At 48.8% G+C, this 21,070-nt stretch overlaps 2 long non-coding RNA genes across 2 annotated transcripts; both read right to left on the minus strand.

Annotated features, from left to right (window-relative positions):
* Positions 1 to 1,229: 1,229 nt before the first annotated feature.
* On the minus strand, positions 1,230 to 5,560 carry LOC123382868. The gene is made up of 2 exons (XR_006591958.1): positions 5,468 to 5,560; positions 1,230 to 1,776 (listed from the first exon to the last, which is right to left on the minus strand). It is a non-coding gene; the product is annotated as an uncharacterized LOC123382868 (long non-coding RNA).
* Positions 5,561 to 18,854: 13,294 nt separating this feature from the next.
* Positions 18,855 to 20,827, minus strand: LOC109495478. The gene is made up of 2 exons (XR_002150890.3): positions 20,538 to 20,827; positions 18,855 to 19,052 (listed from the first exon to the last, which is right to left on the minus strand). It is a non-coding gene; the product is annotated as an uncharacterized LOC109495478 (long non-coding RNA).
* Positions 20,828 to 21,070: the final 243 nt, after the last annotated feature.

Raw genomic sequence — 21,070 nt, forward strand, 5'->3', positions numbered from 1 at the left:
TATTTTAAAAATTCAACATCTACTTCTGATTAAACAGCAAATAAAATTCTTATTAGGTTTGGATAGAAGGTAATTTGTAGATGTTAGAAATACTTATATCTTAAATTAAAAGCCAGCTTCACAGTCAATGGTGAAACTCACACAGCACAGCAGTTAAGTTCGGGAACAAAGCAAGATGCCTATTATCCTCCTGGGTACCTAACATTCTGGAAAGGCTGGCTGGTGTTTCTGGGGAGAGAAAGAAGCACATCCTGTATATATTAGCAAAGGGAAGCAGGACTGTCTCATCCGCGGTATGACCGTGTACCCAGAGATTGGAGAAGTGTATGTGACAGCGTTAGATCTACGTACTAAAATAAGCATCTGGGAAATATGATGGGCTAAAAATTCTATACAATGGCTCCAGCCATTTAAAACAGTCTAAAAATAAAATTGACAAGCAATCCATAGGACTTAAAAGAAAAGTTTGGACTCTACTGACAGATGTAGACAAAGACAGAACAAATGGTGTGATGTAGCTTGTTCTTGGGCCGGAAGATTATGCTGTAAAAATGTCAAATTCTCCTAAAAGTAACCTGTTATTTCAATACAAACCTAATGCGATCACAGTGAAAATAACAAAAATACCTTCTGAAGCTTTACTTATAAGGAGCTAACGCGAGACACATAATACGGGTTCAGTAAATTACCTATCGACATAGATATCTAATCTGGAATATATATATATATATATATATATATATATATATATATATATACGCACACACACACACAAGCACATGTGTATATATATATATACACCAAATATATATATTTGGTCCAATCTTCTTCTACCTGTATTCATCCAGATTCAAAACCTAGTTACTAATCTCTAGAAGCAACCACCTACTCAAATGTTTTTTGGGACTTTAGGATTACTGACGTTGAGGGGGCTTGAGGGATTGGGTCACCACCGGGCACAGGTACTTTCTTCTTTCCCTTTACTCCACACAAACCCAAACCCAGTCAGGACATGCAGCATGGCAAAGGACATTTGTGGATCAGGATTCTCCGTCTTGATGGGACAGTTAAGTCCAAACACGTACGTCTACAAAATATCTGCTAATCTTGGATTGTTGTATTTAAAAAGCAGTGTGAAGTAAGATGTGGTTTACAGTACAATAAACTCAAAAGTATGCCGTCACTCAAACGTAATCATATATTCATAAAAACTCAAATGTAGTCATATATTCATAAAAACAATTTATATTTCATAAATATTAATAGCAGTTAACTTCTGAATATTAGAACCTTGGCTGGTTTTTCTTTTCGTTTTTGTATACCACCCCTTGTCTAATGTGTTTCACGTTTGTAATTTAAGATGTTTTAAAAGGAAATTTTTTAAAAGCTGGTTTCTTCCCGAGACCCTTAGAATCGAAATGAAACACCCACATTTTCTTTCACTTTGTCTGTTGTACACGCCCACATTTCCCGCAGACGTGGGCCCATTTCAATTTATTCCTGGTTCCATCCTCAGGAGTTGTCACATCCCTCCAAGGGGACGGTGCCGGGATCCCCAAAGATCTTTGGGAAGAGACGAAAATCTGGGGCCTGGGCCAGGGTGTCAGAATGGGGGGAGAGTTTCACCAACTCTGGCTCCTTTGGGAGCTGGGTGTTGCCCCAAATGCAGGCAGGATTGAATCTCCGGCTTAGAAGGCACTTTGGAGTCCTGATGAGGGGCCGTGGGAGCCACAGGTGAAGGGTTCAGGTCCATCCAGTGCTAGGAGCTACCCAGGCCTGTGAGGTCAAAAGGGAGAATATCTGAGTTCTGCTCATCTTCACAAAAAACAAAGCAAGAATGCTACAGAGGAGGGAGGAGAGAGGGGGTAAAGGGAGGTGAGGAGGGGACGGTCTAGGAAGGGATTGTCCAGACACATCACAGGGTCTTGCCGGAAAAGTGGGGCCGAGAATAAGGAAGAAGCCCAAGCCCCAGACCCACCCTCCAACGGAGAGCGTCCCAAACCTGCAACCTGGAATGTGCCCTGTGACTTCTTCCCAGACTTTGCTCTTAACGGAAGGTCTTTATGAGTGAGGAGTGTTTGACGGGTCCCAGTTCTGTGAGCAAGTTGGAGCGGGCATCATCCCCCTTCTCTGACCGAGATAACGACCTTCAAAGATGTTTGCTACTTGACGGTCGGTAAGTGGGGGAGGCGGGCCTGAATCCTGGGTCCCTCCCAGCTGATTGGGGGACCGATTCCATGTCCCAGAACGAGCCACAGACCTTTACGCGCTCCTAACGCTGGGCATTGGTCCAGTGGCTCTCGCCACGGGCTCCACAAGGCCACTCCCCTACTCTCAGCCCAAGGGATTGGGGTGCCCCACAGGAGCCAGGCTGGGGCTGAGGCTGGGGGGAGAGGTCCCACCGGCCTCCATCTGGTCACAAGCTCTATGGAGGCTGTGGGACCTGTGTCAGGCTTTCTTTTACCTCCACCCTCAGGGAGCTCTGTCCTTGACCGTTTGTGGCCTGGTTTCCTTGACTGACCCGGAGTCTTTCCGACTTTCCTCCTGCCCCTGCCCCTTGTCCCATTTGAATCTGGGACAAAAACAGCACCCGCGTCTTCCCCACCCAGAGCGCCTCCAATTCCGGGGTGGATTTTGATGAGCAGAGCTGTGGTGGGGAGAGACCTCAGAAGTGCTGACGGGGTCGCAGGCAACATAAGCAGGGTGACCCGGATTAGAATCACTCCAATTCTGTAATTCTACGGCTTCACAATCATTTCCCTAGTGTTACGCCCTCAACTCACAGCTATGAAAACATCAGTGTTTTGTCCTTTGCGATGGCAGATACGAGCTAATCACAGAACGTCTGCGAGAGTCCTTGGCGACCCCGGACTAACCTCACGTGAGCTCTGGTGCTGTCCTGACCACTGTCCGTGCAGAACAGGTGAGTGGCTCGGAAGGAGGGACAGCTGTGGTGAACAGTGAGGTGGCCCAGAGGTGGCCGCGAGGAGAAGGTTCTCAGAGCTGGGTGGTCAGTCCCCACCTGGGCCCTGCCGTCACCCACCTTCACGCGCTGTGCCCGCAGTCAGAGGTCTCCACCTGCTCGCGTCCTGTGTCCCGTTGCACAGGGCCACTCGGACGAACGCGGGCTGGTCCTCTTTTGCCAGTGGCGGGTACAACGTGCCTGCGGGGGTGTGCCTGGCCTCCCGCCAGCCCAGCTCCCGGCACACCACAGCCACCTCCTTCGTGTCCCCATCATCGTCACACGTGGTACCCAGCGACCCTTCTGTTCCACCTCTACCTGCCCTTTGCAGAGGTGGGGACCATTCCTACGGCGGATTTTGGATGGGGCTCTGCAAACAGGAGGGGTCAGAGCACAGCCAGACGTGTGGTCTTCCAGCAGAGCGTGGTGCTGGGGGAGGCTGTTTGGGGGTGGGGGTGGGGGGCTTGTGGCGTGGAATCCATCTCCTAAGGGGAGCCCCCACCAGTGACCCCCACCTAGAGACCCTTGGGAAAGCATCCCTGCGTTCTGAAGACAAGGAATGTGGGGACAGAGGGGTTTCTGCTTTGACTCAGGAGCACAGAAAGATCTTAGAAAAACAGAGAGAAGAGGCTGGAACTACGTCTGCCTTAGAGATGAAGCCTGGGGCCTGTGCAAAGCTTCTGAAATAAATCACTCGTCCGAGGCCAACCTCTCCCTGGAGCCAGAATCAGAGGAGTACAGCTCCAAGATGCAAACTTACAAGTCGGAATGCAAAACTTGGAAGGAAGATGCCAGCAGGGTGCACGGAGCTCGGGCCCGGAGGTGGGGGGGCGTGGTGAAGGGCTCAGCGGGGGGCCGATGACTGTCCAGCAGACGACACCCGCTGCCGGCTCCACAACGATAAACTAGAGGGGAAGCATCGTGGGGCCGCCGTGTCGCTGGCCAACTGCGCGTTTTTCTGACGGCCTACGGCTCCACCTTCGCACCCAGCGGCAGAGCGATCCCCCCAGGAAAGTTCCAGCATCTAAATCGCACTGCCTCGTCAGTAGAATGAGTGTCGTTACGGAGACTGAGCGAGAGGATCCCGGTAAAGGTTGGACTCACAGAATTCCGTTCATGGTTTTCCATTTCCTGAGTTATCGACAAGGCTTAGCTGAACCTCCCGCTTACCGTGAGCTGTGTGCAAGCAACGGTCCCCGGCCCCCTGCACGCCCCGTGTCCCCGGCTGCCAGCGCGGCTGGGTCCCAGCACAGAGTCCTGCCACCGGGGCGCACCCCAGCTCTCTCATGCTAGAGGGAGGAGCAGGGGCGGGGGATGCTGGGCAGGTTGCAGGGTTAGGGCCCATGAAGAGGAGAGCCCGGAGAGCCGAGCGCCAGCCGAACTCTCGACAGACCGGAGCTTCCAGTGGGCAGACGTAACTGGTCCCCTGGAAGGAGATATGGACGTGTCCTACCCAATTCAAAGACCTCCCCCCCTTGTCACTCCCTGATGACATAACCCCTCTGCTGGGACAGTAGCTGGGGCTGTACAGTCAGGACCTAGAGCCCCCTTTCTGAATGCCTCTGGCAGAGGCTTCCGAGGATGCTTTCCTGGATGGCCCTGCAAGAAGGGGGGTGGGCTCCTTTGCTTGTTCAGGTCCTTGCCTCCCCTTGGAGGATAGAGGTCCCCAGAACTAAGGACAGTTTGGATCTGCCCCAGCAGGGGAAGGAGACCAACAGGCTGGAGAGGAGCTTGGGGTTTATGCAGAGGAAGGGGACCCAGCCCCACACGTGGTGACCCAACCCTGCAGCCTGGGGGGTCTTGGGGGAAACTTTTCAGCCGACGACTGAGCTGGAAATTCACGTTCAAATTTCAACTTGGAGTTGTAGTGCATCGGGCTGAGTTGCAGAGAAAATGCTTGCCATTCTGATAAAACGCCTAACCCCAGGCCCGACCTTGGGCCATTCTCCTTCGGTGTCAAGAGAGACAGAGTCCGACCCAGAGGAACCGAACGAAGAAAGAGGCCGGGCCGGGAGTGTCTGTTTCCTCTGTGGGCTCTGCCCTCCAGCCGTGACTTGTTTATACGATCAGATATCAGGTAGCTAAGGATGGAAACAAGTCAGGCGTGGTTCGTTTGCAATCCAAGGAAATGGTCAGAAATGGTCCTGTCTTATGCCCGGCATCTCTCTAGCCTCGGGTAAAGGCGCTTTTCATCCCGGCCTCCAGCAGCAACGGAGGGGCCCGAACCAGGAGACTGTTTGCCCCACAGTAACTGCTGTCCTGTCGCAGGCCCAACAGCAAGCAGAAAAGACTTCGCTGCCTTGACAGGGGCGGGGCAGGCCTTTAGCCCATCATCCAGGCAGGGAGCAGTCGAAGTGACCCTGGAGCGCACCTGCCCGGTGGGGACCAGCCTCCCGCTCGCCCCACCCCAGTCCTGGCCCTTCCCCCACAGCCCCAGGGGTGAGGCAAGAGTGAGCCTGAGCGTGCCTCCCGGAGACCGGAGAGAGCACAGAAAGGGTAACTCACCGGACCGAACACCCACAGCAGCTGCGGCGGAAGAGGCAGAGATCACAGGTCTGCACACTTTCTAAAAAGGTTGTAACCTCCACCCAACACCCCCCTGTTCCCTCTGCCTTCCTCCCCCTAACCCCCACTTCTGGCCCCTTCCCTCCTCCCTCCCTCATTCACCTTCACTTCCTTCCTTCCCTCATTGGCAAACAGCCTCCCGTGGAAACAAGTGCTCATTTTGCAAGACCCCAGCGTTGTGTAAGCATAGTGGCCCCCTTTACCGGAGTTCATTACCATGTAGGCAAATTCTCAAGAAGTTTCATGCTTCGTCTCCTCCTCTCCCACCTTCTGTTTTTAAGACTATTTTGTTGGAGACAGATTGCCTGCCTGCTGGCAACACAGAAGCCAGGAAGGACGGGGACGGAAACGAGATGTCCTCTGGCATCTCGGGGACACTGTTTCTCCCTCCTTCCCTATTCCGGATCTAGCGTTGCGTTTGCAACCGAACGCGAGAGTCAGATTTCTCAGCAGAAGCTGTGGTCTCACCTACGGTCGGCAGGACTGGAAGCTGCTCCAAAGTGTAGTAATTCTCTCCAAAGAGATCAGCCCCAGATGTGGTGGCTTGCGGTGGGGCTGGGGCAGAGTAGGATTTCTGTGGGTTGGAAATCGAATTTCCTCCTTTGATGTCCTTTTAAGAAGTGTGCCAATGTTCTGAGAGATCAAAGCAGAAATGGATGGGGATTTTTTTAATGTTTATTTATTTTTAAATTTTTAATGTTTATTTATTTTTGAGAGAGAGAGAGAGAGAGAGACAGAGTGAGTCAAGGAGGGCACAGAGAGAGGGAGACACAGAATCCAAAGCAAGCTCCAGGCTCTGAGCCGTCGGCAGAGAACCCCACGCGGGGCTCGAACTCATGAGCCATGAGATCATGACCTGAGTCGAAGTCGGACGCTCAACCAACTGAGCCACCCAGGTGCCCCGGTTTAATGTTTATTTACTTTGAGAGAGAGAGAGAGAGAGAGCAGGAGAAGGGCAAAGAGAGAAGGAGAGAGAGAGAATCCCAAGCAGGCTCTGCACTGTTAGTGCAGAGCCTGACTTGGAGCTTGAACTCATGAACCGTGGGATCATGATCTGAGCCAAAACCAAGAGTTGGACGCTTTACCAGCTGAGCCACTCAGGTGCCCCAGCAGAAATGGATGTTTTAAAGAGACAGAAAAGTGTCAGTATTTGCAAAAGAGATCCAGAGTCCTTTGTTTTCCTGGGAACCTGTTCTGCTTGGTACGGGTTCCCACGATGCCTGTTGGTCCCGAGTTAGAAGCTGAGGCCCATCCTTCCCAGCAGAGAGATGTGGGCTCGGGAGCAGACTCTGGGATGTCCGGGCACAGGTGGCTCTGCCCCGGCTCCGCCCAAGCCCTGATCCAGTTTCTACTGACCGAGAACCGGAAGCAGCAGCCACAATGTGAGACTGGAGACAAGATGTTATCCCAGTGACAGCTCGGGGCAGCTCAGGTCCTACAGCAGGTCCCTCCCCGTGGACTGGGGAGCCAGGCTTGGGCACTGAGGTTCAGCAGGAACTTTGTAGAAAAATGAGAAAGGCAGTAGGAAAGCTCTCTGCCAGTCGGCATCGTCCCGCCCTCAGCCCCACAGGTACTGAGAATATAAATGTTCTTCTTCACCGAGGTGCTCGGATGTATGTGTACGACCAGAAATGCTCCTTACAATGTGAGGTGTCTTCGCCCTATGGCTAAGGTCCCCGTAGGGAAGGCTTTCTAACACCTTTCGGTTCTCAGAGACGGTTGCTTGGGTTGTGAACCTGCAGAGATCCGCATCCCATGCCCGGTTTCTTGCAGGGGGGAATCCCTGCTGTCACACGCCCGGCCTGTGACACGGCTCCGGATATTGACACGCCTTCCAGCGTGCCAGCGTGGGGGCTGCTCTGCCCAGACCCGCCCAGACCACAGGAGGAGACCAACAAGCACCTGAGAGAAACGACGGTGGGACCGCACACCGGATAACTCTGCGTGTGGTCCGGGGACTCAGGAGGGCGCAAACCCGCCCCACCCTAGCCACCCCTGCCGATGAGATGACCCAGACGCTGTGGTGTTAGCCCGAGACATCAGCTCCGAACGACCCTGCGGTGGTCTGAAGGGCCTCGACACACACAGGACGGCTAGCTCTGTCCCCTGGCACGCCAGAGTTCAGGAATAAATTTTGGAAGAGAGCCCTCGTGTCCGGCTGGAAATAGAATCCATCCTGGTGGTTAAAAGAAGGGGGCTTCATAAAGGGATTGTCAGCCGAGATGTGGGCAGGGTGGAAGGGTTGAGGCCACCCAGAGGCCAGCCACGGGGGGGGGGGGGACGAAAGTCCCGCTGTCACCCTTCCTGCACCTGGAGCCCCCTGTCTGCCTCTCATTGATGGGACCCAAGTGGAAGCGAGAGAGGTTGGCGGATCTTGCAGGAATCAGCTCCCCAGGGGACAGAGCAGCAGAGAAGGGACGGAGGATGGAACCAGGGGGCGGTGGCTGACTAACCAGCAGAGTCCTCAGTCGTTGGGGAGAAAGGTTTGCACCAGCACTGGCGTCTTCCCGGCAAACATCTCTCTCCGTGTTGGAATCTGCCCGTGTCCACCCAATGCCGCCGGTGGGCTGATGGCTGAGGTGAGATTCAGAAGGCATTTAGGTCAGACAGAACAGAACACCCGGGTCACCTTCAGTCAGTCATTCCAGGAGCAAGACAAATGAACATCCTCTCACTAGCAATTTCAGATCCAGCTTCCAAAGGGTGCTCCTTTCCGCCTGGCTGTATAACCCCTTATGACTTCTTCTCCCGAAGCCAGTGTGTCCCAGGAATACCCAGTGTGCTCAGGGGTTGGGGCAAACCAGAGCTTAACTAGGCTAGCAGGTCGCAGGCCTGTCTCTGCTGATTGGTTCATGTTTGGGATCTGTGGGGAGCAGGAAGCTGGAAGGGGCAGCATCTGAGGGCTCAGACTCCAGGTCTGCCTTGTTGACTGCGTGGGAGAAGGCAGGGTACCAAAGAAGTCACACCCGCATGCATCCATACGTGTTCTATCTTGCAATCACTTTGATGCTTCACCTTCTAGATGTGTGGACAAGTACATGTTCTGGGTAAGCTTTCAGTCAGCAGGAGAGAGAGAGGAGAGTGGCTAAGTCAAAGCAATGCCTGAGAGGGGCGCCTGGGTGGCTTAGTCAATTATGTGTCCGGCTCTTGATTTAGACTCAGGTCATGATCTTGTGGTTCGGGGGATCGAGCCCCATGTCGGGCTCTGTGCTAACGGCACAGAGCCTGCTTGGGATTCTCTCTCTCTTCCCCTTCCCCACTTGTGTGTGAGCTCTCTCTCTCTTTCTGTCTCTCTGTCTCTCTGTCTCTCTCTCTCTCTCTCTCTCTGTCTCTCTCTCCCTCTCAAAATAAATGGATGGACTTTTTAAAAAAGCAATGTCTGAGAAAGAACAAGATGGTGTGACAAAGACGGAGGCGAACAGCAGGATCAGATGCCTCTGGAACGTTCCAACCATGGGCTGATGATTTAACAATAAGTCATGACAGCTAAGCAGCAGGCTGGCAGAAAACGTGATGGCTCTTCACTATCACATGCTCCTTGGGATCTTGCTGTAAGGTACAGACACTTTCCCCCCTCAAATACGCAAACACACAAAGGTAGGAGGGTTTTTCAGATAGTTTGGGAGATTCGAAACTTTCAGAAGTGATCCAGGAACATCAGATTAAAATCAAGAGCCACTAGCCCCCCACAGCACAAAGGCTAAGCAGGACAGAGATGGACAATTATGGATTTTCAAAGGACAGATTCCTGAAAGACAGAACTTTCTTGGCAGATGCTAAACGCTAGCTCTCCTCTTTACTGATGACATTACAATTTTAAGCCACGAGAGGAAGCCTGGTGTGCTGTTGCCTGCTTATTACCCAAGCGAGAGAACGCAAGCTCTCTAAGATTTCACGCCAGGCTCCTGTCCTCTGGGGCATCCAGCCCCTCTGAGAAGGACACGCAACTGGGGAAAGGGGGGCTTGGGAGCATCTGGAGAGCTCACCCCTGTAGTCTTTGGCAAAAGGGGTTGGACAGGCAAGGGTCACTGAGGCGGGCACCTGACGGCTTTCTGCCTTATGACTCTACAGTTCCTAGAGCTTTAAGAGAACCAAGAGAAGGGAACTCATGAAACTGTGAACACACTAGGGCGTGAAGGTTCTGAGATCAGCGGAGGCGGGACTTCTCAGACTTTGAATCTTCCAGCCCTCCCAGAAATTTCGTCCCCAGGAGGGAGGAGGTTGTCAGGAGAATGGGGAGAGCCACTGCGGCGATGGGTAACTTCCCTTGACAGTGGGGTCTTATCTGTAGGTCTCTCGTGGCTGCCGGAGCAGGGGGGCCCTGACGTTTCAGGAGCAGATCCAGCTGAGTATGAAATAATCCCCCTCAGGCTCTTGGAAACTCTTTCCCAGAATCTTTGGCAACACTGCGGGCAGCAGACTTTGTGTCTGATGTGTTGTCCCCACCGGTGCATCCCCCACGACGGTCTCCTGCCCTCTACCAACCCAGGTCCTGATGCTGACATAGAAAGATTTTCAAAATCCTCTTTCTCTTTTTTTGGGGGGGTGGTGGTGGTTGGGGAGTGGTGGTGTTTCAAGATCTAGCACAGCCCGTGAAGGGGCCTGGAATCTGTGGCACATCTGGCCAGTAGGTGGTGGCCACAAAGAGTATCTCCTCCTGTCTCTTCATCTCCATCTATAGATCTGGTCATTAGCCTGAAGTGACCCTGGGGAGAGCCAGGGAAAGTTAGTGACTGTCGTACAGCAAGTGGCAGCTGCCTGGGAAACCACCCTCTTGTTCTAAAAATACCACCCCCCACCCCCACCATCTGTGTGAGGAAAGCCCCAGTGTAGTTCGCCACACCAGTCCAGGCCCATGAACAACAAAACACGAGGCCGCCTCAGACAGGACGGGGGAGCGTCTCTTCCCCAGGACTGGCTGGACCGCGGGCCAACGTGCAAGCGGAGACTTCAAGAAGCCGTGTACTGTGGTATTGAAAACAGGGTTACTACCATTTGCAATGTTCCCTGTCATCCAATCTGAGCACACTCCACTACACGGCCTGAATTTGAGGCCCCTGGGGGTGAAACACCGAGGCTTACCCGGACCTGGTCTCCCCTGCGGTGAGCTTAGAGCCCTGTGGAGAGATCTCCAAAGTTAAAGGTGGTGCACAGAGCCTAAAGGGCACACTGACCACAGAGATGTGTCCATGAGTTTCTCTGAGTTTAGTTCTTCTGTTTATTTACTTTTTTAATGTTTTTATTTATTTTTGAAAGAGAGAGAGAGACGGAGCATGAGCGGGGAAGGGGCAGAGAGAGAGGGAGACACAGACTCCAGAGCAGGTTCCAGGCTCCGAGCTGTCAGCACAGAGCCCGACGCGGGGCTCGAGCTCACGGACCACGAGATCATGACCTGAGCTGAAGTTGGACGTTCAACCGGCTGAGCCACCCAGGCACCCCAAGTTTGGTTCTTTTAGATTCCACGTATACATGAGGTCACACAGTATTCATCCTTCTCTGTCTGACTTATTTCATTCAGCATAATGCTCTCAAGGTCTATCCATGTTGTCGAAAATAGATTTCCTTGTTTTGCTTTGTTTTCCAGTGTTTGTTTTTCACGGCTGAGCACTATTCTATGTGTATACACCCCACCTCTTCTTTATCCATTCATCCATCCATGGACGCCCGTCTGCTTCCGTGCCTTGGCTACTGTAAACAGTGCTGCCACAGAGCAGCAGATATCTTTTTGAGTCAGTGTTTTCATTTCCTCTGGATATATTCCCAGAACTAGAATTTCTGGATCATATCATGGTTCTATATATACATATATAAAATTATATATATATATATAATTTTCTGACAGAAAGAGAGCACAAGCAGGGGAGAGGGCAGACGAGAGAGAGAGAGAATTTTAATCAGGTTCCACACTGGGTGTGGAGTCCAAGGAGGAGCTCGATCCCATGACCCTGGGATCACGACCTGAGCCAAAACCAAGACTTGAACACTGAACCCCCCAGGCGCCCCTATTTTTAATACTTTGAGGATCCACCATATGGTTTCCCACAGTCAGCCTCCAGCAATGCTAATGTCTTCCATACTGTAGAGCACACCAAACTCAGGAAATTGGCACTGCACAATCACAGAACTCACTCAAATTTTACTAGTTATCGTGCATTTATCTGATTTACTTCTGTGCACGGATGGGTGTGTGTATGAAGTCTTGTCATATGTGCAGCTTCATATTATTATCACAACAATCAAGGTACTTAACTAGAGCTTTGTGTTCCGTCCCCCCCCCCCCCCGCACAACACACATCATTCCCTAGCCCCAAGCAGCCATTAACCTGATCTCTACCTGTAAAACTATGTGATTGCACAAGTATTATATAAATGGAATCACGTAGTATGCACCCTTTTGAGGCTGGCTTTTGTTTTCATTCAGCATAATTCCTTATGGCTCACCCAAGTTTTTGCTTGCATCAATAGTTTGTTCCTTTTTTTATCATAGAATACACCACACTTTGCTGAACCATTCATTTGTGGTGTTCAGATTTGGGCTATTAGGAATAAAGCTGCTGTAAGCACTTATCTACAAGTTTCTGCTTAAAAATAAGCTTTCACTTCTCTGCCCATGAGTACAAGTACTGGGTTGTACAGTAAATCCATTTTTAATACATATTTTCAAATCTGCCAAATTACTCTTCTGGTGTGGAGGTGCTGTTTTGCGTTCCCAGAAATGCCCACATGACCTCACTCTCCACATTGCCAGCAGCACTTCATGCCAGCACTATTTTGTCTTTACTTTCAGGTGTACTGTTAGATGTGTAGTGATGTCTCACTGGTTTACGCTGGTTTTTCTCTAGCTGCTGGTGTTGCGCTTCTCCTCCTGTGCTTACGTGCTGTTTGTATGTCCTCTGATGGAATGTCTTCCATCTTTAATAGGGTCTTCTGTCGATTTTACATAGGGTCTTCCATTTTCCTATTGGTTACTTTTGGTGTTTTTAAACTATGGTCTAGATACTAGTGCTTTGTTGGATATGTGGTTTAAAAATATCTTCTCCCAGCCCATAGCTTGGATTTTTATCCTCTTAACAGGAGCCTTTGCAAAGCAGAAGTATGACATTTTTATGAGGTCTGATTTATCAGTTTTTCTTTTCATGAATTGTGTTTTTAGTGTCAAATCTTTTTTTTTTTTTAAGTAGGCTTCATGCCCAGTGTGGAGCCCACCACAGGGCTTGGATTCATCACTCTGAGGTCAAGACCTGAGCTGACATCAAGAGCAGGACACCCAACCAACTGAGCCGCCCAGGTACCCCTTTAGTGTCAAATCTAATAAATCTTTACTTAGTTGTAGGTCTTGAGGATCTTATCCCTTTTTTTCCTAGAAGTTTTGTAGTTGTACCTTTTAAAAAAATGTTTATTAATTGAGACACACACAGAGAAAGAGAGAGAGAGAGAATGAGCAGGAAGGGCAGAGAGAGGGAGAAAGAGAACCTCAAGCAGGCTCTGCACTGTCAGTGCAGAGTCTGATGTGGGGCTTGAACTCACGAAACATGATATCATAACCTGAGCTGAAATCAAGAGTCAGACACTTCACTGACTGAGCCATCCAGGCGCCCCTAATTCTATACCTTTTATACTTACATCCATGATCCATTCTGAATATTTTCTGTGTAAAACCTGTGACTTAGGTTGAGAGTTTTGTTCTCATTTCTAGCTTTGCCTATGAGCGCCCAATGTTCCAATACCATTTGTTTAAAAGACTATTCTTCCCCATTGACTTGTTTTTGCTCCTTTATCAAATATTAACTAGACTTATTTGTGTGGTTCTATTTCTGGTTCTTTATTTCGTCCCCCGGTCTTTGTGTCTGTCCCTACAGTACCATGCAGACTTGTTTACTGTAGCTATGCGGTAAGTCTTGGCATTGGGAAGAGTGATTGATGCTGCTGTGTTCTTTTTCAAAACTGGTTTTGCCCATCCTTAGCATTTCCCTTTCCATATAGATTTTAGAGTAAGCTGGTTTATGTCTATAGAAACCTTGCTGAGATTTAGATAGCAATTTTGTTAAACCTACAGACCTATATAGAAAGAATTGAAATGTCTACTACACTGAGTCTTCCAACCCACAAATAGTGTGTCTCTTCAAGTACGTGGGCCTTCTTTGATCTCTTTCATTTGCATTTTGTAATTTCCAGCATGCAGATCGTGTATATAATTTTGTTGGGTTAATACCAAAGTCTTTCATTTTCTTTGAAGAAATTATAAATAACATGTGCTTTTATTTTTATTTCCACTTGTTTGCTGTCAGTACACAGAAACATGGTTGATTTTTGTGTGTTGATCTGGGGTCCCTTGAGCTGACAGAACTCACTTTTTAGTCCTAGAAAGGGTCTTTTTGTTTGTTTTTGGTAGATTTTGGGGGGTTAGCTATGTAGACAATCCTGCCGTCTACACATAGAGGCAGTTTTATTTCTTCCTTTCTAATTTTTATGCCCTTTTCTGCTGTTGTTCTTGTCTTATTGTAGTGGTTAGAACTTCTGGTCTTATTAAGAGTGGTGAGGACATATATCCTTGTTTCATTTCTAATCTTAGGGAAGAGATATTTGGTATTTCACTATTAGGTATGATGTGAGATGCAGAGTTTCAGTTGACGCTCTTTATACGTTTGGGTTTACTACGTTGCTTGATTTCCACTTGTTGGAAGATTTTGCTGGTCTTTTCTGTCATTCATTTCTATTTTTATTCTATTATGGTTGGAGAGCATATTGTGTGATTTCAATTATTTTGTACCTGTTAAGGTTTGTTTTATAACCCAGGAAAGTCTGGAAATAGTCTGTTGTGGTGAATGTTCTGTGCACGCTTGGAGAGATGGTGTCTGTTGCTGATGGTGGAGGGTCCTGGGAAAGTCACTTAGATCCATTGCTCAGCATGTCGTCCAGCGATTCCCCATCTGTGTCTGTTTTCTGTGTAACAGCTTCATCAGTTGCTGAGAGAGCGGTGGGTGCTGGAGTTTCCAACTAGTATTGTGGATTGATTCCCAGGGTTCTTTTTTTTTTTTCCCTCGACTTTATGATTCCCACGGTTTTGAAATAACACGTTCACATATTATGGAGCTTGCGTTCTTTAGTGTTCTTTCAAAATTTCTCTGACCATCCTCATAGGCTTATCTCCTCATGTAAGCTTGAGAAGGAGCTTAGCTAGTAAACACAACAAAAATGAATTCAGCATTTTTAACAAAACTACGTCGATCTTTCGGACACATAAAAAATGAACAAATAAATAACATACACGAAAAATAAATATATAAATAACATTCATGATACTGAGAGTCTGAAAATAGGGTTTGCATTGTAGCGTTATTTGAATCTTGTGTTATCTTACTCATTAGAGCTTGAAAATGTGTTTATGTAAGTTCTGCAATTTTTTGCTTGGCTTGTTGCGAGGTACCCCATTTTTTTTTTCTATTTACAAACAAGATCTGTTACTCTATTTTCTTACTAATGGTTGGCCTTGGCTGTTGTAAAGCTCTTTTTAAATTTTTTTTCAACACTTATTTATTTTTGAGAGAGAGAGAGAAAGAGAGAGGGAGAGAGAGCATAAGCAGGGGAGGGGTAGAGAGAGAGGGAGACACAGAATCCGAAGCAGGCTCCAGGCTCCGAGCTGTCAGCACAGAGCCTGAAGGGGGGCTTGAACCCACGAACTGTGAGATTGTGACCTGGGCCGGTTAACCTACTGAGCCACCCAGGCGCCCCTGCAAGGTTCTTGATTCATATTGTCAAAGGCTTTCTAGAATCACTGTATGTGTGCATTGTCCTGCTCCAAGCCTCCTCACATGGTAGGGTCGTTGGGCATGATGGAAACTCTCAAAGCTCCCCCGAATGACTTTCCATGTCCCATTAAAGTAAAAGCCCGAGTGCTCACGATGGCTATGCTGTCTGGCTCCCGGATGCACTTTCTGGCTTGTCTCCCATTGCTTCCCCGCATGCTGTCGACCATGGCAGCCATCTTGGCCTTCCTGGAAAATGCTCAGCACACCCTTGCATCAGGACCTTTGCACTGGCGCCTCCCTCTGCTTCCACTGTCCCTGAGCCAGCAGCATGGTTCGTCCTCTCATCTGTACCCGTGTCGCCCTAACAGCGAGGCCTCGCCAGGCCAGCTCACCTGGAAGGGCAGCTCTTCCCTTGTCTCCTTCGCCTTCTTTGTAAAACAGCACTTACCGATACACGAAACACCACGTAGTTTATTTATGTTTTCTCTCCCCACCGGAATGTAAGCTCCACGAGGCCAAACACTTGGCCTTGTGTCTAACGCCACATCGTTCATGTCCAGCGGTGCCCATTCCACGGCTGTGCTCAGTAGGTCTTAGTGGAAAGAATGGATGGTATCCCTCACTTTGCTGGCTTGAAAAAGGGTGCCCCCCCCCCGCCCCGGGGTCTGTAAAACTCCATGTTGCCTCAGGTGGCCCCACGCAGGATGCCCCTGCTTTCCCTTCTCACGTGGGAGGGGCTCTGGGCTTTGAAAGGAGAAGAGAGGACTGGGGGCCGAGGACAGTATGGCACGTGCACAGGGGGTCGGACTGGCACACAGATGTCAGGAAGCACTGTGAAATCGCTTCCTTTTCTCTGTCTGGGAAGCACGTGTCTGGGTATAGACCCAGCACTCAACTTCTGCGTTTGTGAAGGGGGCTTCCAGAGTTTCCCAGAAGGGAGAAGGGCATTTCGGAGGGCCAAGAGGCTGCGTGTGATGGGGGAAGCCCAGGGGCCCTGCAGCCTCTCTGCCTCTTCCCTCTGTACTGGAACAGAAAGGAGTCCTCATGGTCTTTAAGCCAGGCTGGCTGTTGGGTCAGGTTGGACAAGCGCCCTCCGGGGCTGTCCTCCAGGGACAGAAACCACGGGTTAGGAGAGGCGCAGGTAGATGTCCAAGGATGAGTTGGATCATTTCCTAGAAAGATTCTCGTCGACAGGCCATTAGCACCACTTCCCCTTCCTGGAAACTACTGATCCGATGCTCCTCCATCCGATGGAGGAAAACGGCTGAGAACCATTGATCGTCAATCCTGGTTCTTCACCTACCATTTTGTACGACAGTTTCCAAGGTGACAGCTCACTGACGGCCACCTAGCAATGCTCTAGGCTGCTCCCTGGGACTCGGGAGCCACCGAGCCTTATCCAAAGAAACCTGCTAACGGTTCTTTTGGATGGTGACTCCTGTTGGGAAAACTGGGCCGTGGCTTCTTCCTTCCCTCGGTTGTTGAACTTTGTGTGTCTGAGTCTCCCAGAGTGAGCACGTTATTTTTCACATCCTAAGGCTGTATTCTCTACGCAGCGTCTATCACGATTCTGGCTGTGTATCAGGTTTGGTACTTATGACCCCCTCTGTTAGCTCACTTTACAGCGCACTGCCTCAAACATCTTTGTACATTCTGACATTTACTTTCCTCTTAGGGGGATACTTCTAAAATGGGATTACTGAACCAGAAAGAATTTGAACAGATCCTTTCACATATTGTGAAATTATTTTTCTGAAAAACTACCATTTTTCAATGCTACTGGCAATATCCTTGTTTCCAAACGACGTACTATTTATGTGTGTTTTTGTTAATTTAGCTGCGTGGCCTAAGAAAATATTGAGATATAAATATACGTGCCTTCCTCTTGTTCCTCTATTGAAGTAGAATTCATTGCCTGCTCTGCTCAGCGTCCGGCCCCGAACCAAGGTAAACGGGATGGAGAAGCCGAGACCAGAGGGACTGACTTCCGGAGAGAGGGCACAGAGGGAGCCGTAGAAGAAAATAATTCTGAACAAAAGAGAAAAGGCATTCAGAGGTAGAACAGGTGAAGAAGGAGGAGAGTCAGGGAACCAGCGTTGGAAGAGATTTATTTCTTTAAGCTTTAGGAGTAATCGCTGCTGCCGAGTGCAGTGTTGAGGGAGAAAGGTGTAGAAATGAGATACTGAGGAAATTTGCCTGTGTGTTCTAGATGCAACTTCTTTTTAAATGTAGTTAAGAAAGAGATAAACTTCACCCTGACTGCCACACTCTTTGGCGCCCGTGGTATAAACAAAAAGGAATATATCCCTATCGAGTTAAAATGAGCTTCAAAATACCCATTTGAATTTAAAAGGATATGGTAGAGAACATGTGATATCTTAATAATACCCACTGGGGAAATAACACAGTTTTGAACCCCGGGTGTATTAGATGGGGAACCAGAGTTACAGGGTTAAGTCAGTTCATTGATTTGAAGTCTAAATTAATTCCCCTATAGGTCAGACTTTGTTTTTTTAACCCAGCTTCCAAGGAAATACAATTTCCTGATAAGGTAGAGTCTTTCGTGGAAGGAGAAAGGTTTGGGGGGAGACTTTTGTCCTTCCCGCCACCTGAAATGGGGCCTCCTGGGGACTGAGTGGCTGTTGTGCGCACCATCAAATGAATACCAAACCACAGTTTGAGGCCATGTGCTGTCAGGAACAAGAAAAACTCATGGCGGGAGGTGGTAGAGGGGGATCCCGAGCTGTTGTAAGAGACCCCCACCCCACCCCCGAAGCTTACAGGTTGGCCGACCTGGGGGGGAAAGAAGTCTCAGGGAATAGGTGTGACTTTTCGAGGTCCTGTAACGTTTCCCGGTTTCCCATCCCCCCCGGAGTGTCACAGACTTGTTAAAGCAGAACTTCCCAGGATGTGGGAAGGGCAGGGGATCCTAGCAGTGATCGGAGAAGAGCGACATCTGGTGGCACCAGGGAGGAAAGAGGAAACAGAGCCTCTTCTCGCTTCTCAAGAGGCACCAGATATTTGTCTGACAGGTAGTCCGTATTTTCCATTAGGACTGCTCTGAATTTCAAAAATATAAGTGAAACCAAACTTTGGCAGACTCTTGAGCCAGAAAACACCACCCTGCGGGGTGGCAGAGAGAAGCCACGAGAGCCCAGTGAGAGCAAGGTGGCACCAAGGACGAGGATGAACTTTGACCTTGACGGGACCCTGAGTGACCCGAGGAGGTTTGTTTTTCCAATTGGGTGTTTCAGACCTCGTTAAAAGATCACAGTAATTTCCCTGGGGAGACCTGTGGCAGGGACCAAACCTCAAGTGTTAGGAATTGGCCATCTGGGGGCGCCTGGGTGGCCAGTCGGTTAAGCGTCCGACTTCAGCCAGGTCATGATCTCGCGGTCCGTGAGTTCGAGCCCCGCGTCAGGCTCTGGGCTGATGGCTCGGAGCCTGGAGCCTGTTTCCGATTCTGTGTCTCCCTCTCTCTCTGCCCCTCCCCCGTTCATGCTCTGTCTCTCTCTGTCCCCAAAATAAATAAACGTTGAAAAAAAATTAAAAAAAAAAAAAAAGAATTGGCCATCTGCCTCATCCGTGTCCCTTGTGGGGAAATTCCTTGTTTGTGCTGCTCAGTCGTGCGGATCGATATAATCTCAGGAGAGGGCAGATCAGCGTGATGCAAGGTGAGTTCTGGAGTGCATTGGAAGGTGGTTTGAGGACACGTAAAAGACTTTGCAGATACCTATGGTGAAATGTTGTGCACACACTAACAACAGCAACAAAAACTGAAAAGCGAAAAACAATAGTTAATACAAGTTTTTGCTAATGCCAAGTTTAACGCGTATTTTTAAAGGGGGATTTTCAGACCTTAGTTAATTAAATTTCCTAGACACTTCCAACTGCACTTATAAATGTAATTTCCAGGGGCGCCTGGGTGGCTCAGTCGGTTAAGCATCTGACTCTTGATCTCTGCTCAGGTCATGACCTCACAGTCCGTGGGTTCGAGCCCCGCATTGGGCTCTGCTCTGGCAGCATGGAGCCTGCCTGGGTTTCTGTCTGTCTCCTTCTCTGCAACTCCCTCAAAATAAATAATCTTTAAAAATTAAAAAAAATATGTGCATCCCAGGAAACCGTCGGGCTAATAAATCTTCTCATGTACTGAAGCAATCACAAATTAAATAAATTCCTCTTACAAATATGGTGCCTGCTACATTCTCCGCGGTGATGTTTGCCAACAGTACAATTCTCTTACAACTTCAACTCAAAGCCACAATCTGCCGGGCAAACACCCCCTCCGCCATCTAGTGGTTTGGTTTATTTAACTGATCACCCAGCATCCATTCAAGAAAAAAGCTGGGGTGCTATGATTTCTCTCAATTAACAGTTTGCGAAACACCCAGAGCATCAAGGTGGGCTGGTAGGATCCCTTGCTGCCGCTGACAGTGCTTGCTCTGTGTTCACTCAAAGAAGCTTCCTGTGGAAGATTTGGAGCTCTGACACAGTTAGGATGCGCGGCTCTCTAGCATCCCCTGACTCCCGGCGAGGTGAGTGTCAATGGCACACCACTGGCTGTTCTTACGAATGCAGAAATACCATAGAGACTCTATGGGCTCTATTTTTGTACTACGAGACAGAAAAATGAGGGCTTGTATGAATTATTAAAGGGAGGGTCAAATGAGAACCACCATGAAAAGAAATTGAGCCGTCGCTTCTATATTATCAGATTGAACCCATGGAGTATCAGGAAAACGCTGTTTTCAAGAAAATATGCCAATCATTTGGAGTCTTTGGAGTTCTTTCCTTAGAATATAATAAAAACTTTTTCTTAGTTAGAAAATTTTTCAGAGAATTACGTGCAAGATACATATTAGAGCTCAAATAAATATTGATTGTCTCCTCTCAAAACACCTTCTACAATCCTAAATCATTTTATTTATTACACATTGAAAAATGCCATTCTCGTACTGAATTTATTAGGTACTTACATATCCAAACTATCTTAAATATTACCAATATCCAAAGTACCAAATATACAAAGATTATTTCTCAGTGTAGTAGAGAAATATTAACAATATGTGTTTTCTTTACTTTGGTGGATCAATTCTTACTTCTCTCTTTAACTGGGCTAAAGCCCCTGATCCACAAAAGAAACAATTTTAGCATTTTGATGGAATTTGGAATTACTAAATATTAGAAATTTGACTAATTGCTAGTCACAAAAACCTGAGTGATGACGGCGGGAAAGTGTTAGGAATTTATCTCTATTTCACCTGAAAAACATCTATTCCTGTAAAACCAGAATCTTCACAAAGAGGGTCGCAGTCTGACTGAGTCACGCAGGGTCCCGTCCACTTTGGGTTCAACCCTTCACCGATGGTATTGTCTTCTTCCTCCTGAATGTGACGCCTTTGTCATCCTCAGTGTCCTGAGCTCCCTCTAGCTTTCTTTTCCATCACCCTTAGCACATGGTTTCCATCCTAAGGGTCGCCTTCAGGATGCAGGCGCAACATTCCTATGGGAGGTAGGAGGAAGGAGGGACACCATTCCTGGCCACTTCTGTCTGAGGGGGAGCCAGTGGGAAACCCGGGTGTGCCTTTGTCACATCACTGCCCCTCGCTGTCACTATTTTCTGGGCGCGGCAGCCTCTGCCACACCCTGCCGACCCCTGTGGCTCTCTGGTATAGGTGGACTGACCGTGCATGCAGGACATCCGAGGTTGCAGACTTCTAGGGTGACTTCTTTCAAAACTGTGACAAAGAAGTTGACCTCTGTTTTATAGTCTCCATGCCAGTAGAGACTTGAA

The sequence above is a fragment of the Felis catus genome, chromosome F1, assembly GCF_018350175.1.
Source record: "Felis catus isolate Fca126 chromosome F1, F.catus_Fca126_mat1.0, whole genome shotgun sequence".
NCBI classification, from domain to species: domain Eukaryota; kingdom Metazoa; phylum Chordata; class Mammalia; order Carnivora; family Felidae; genus Felis; species Felis catus.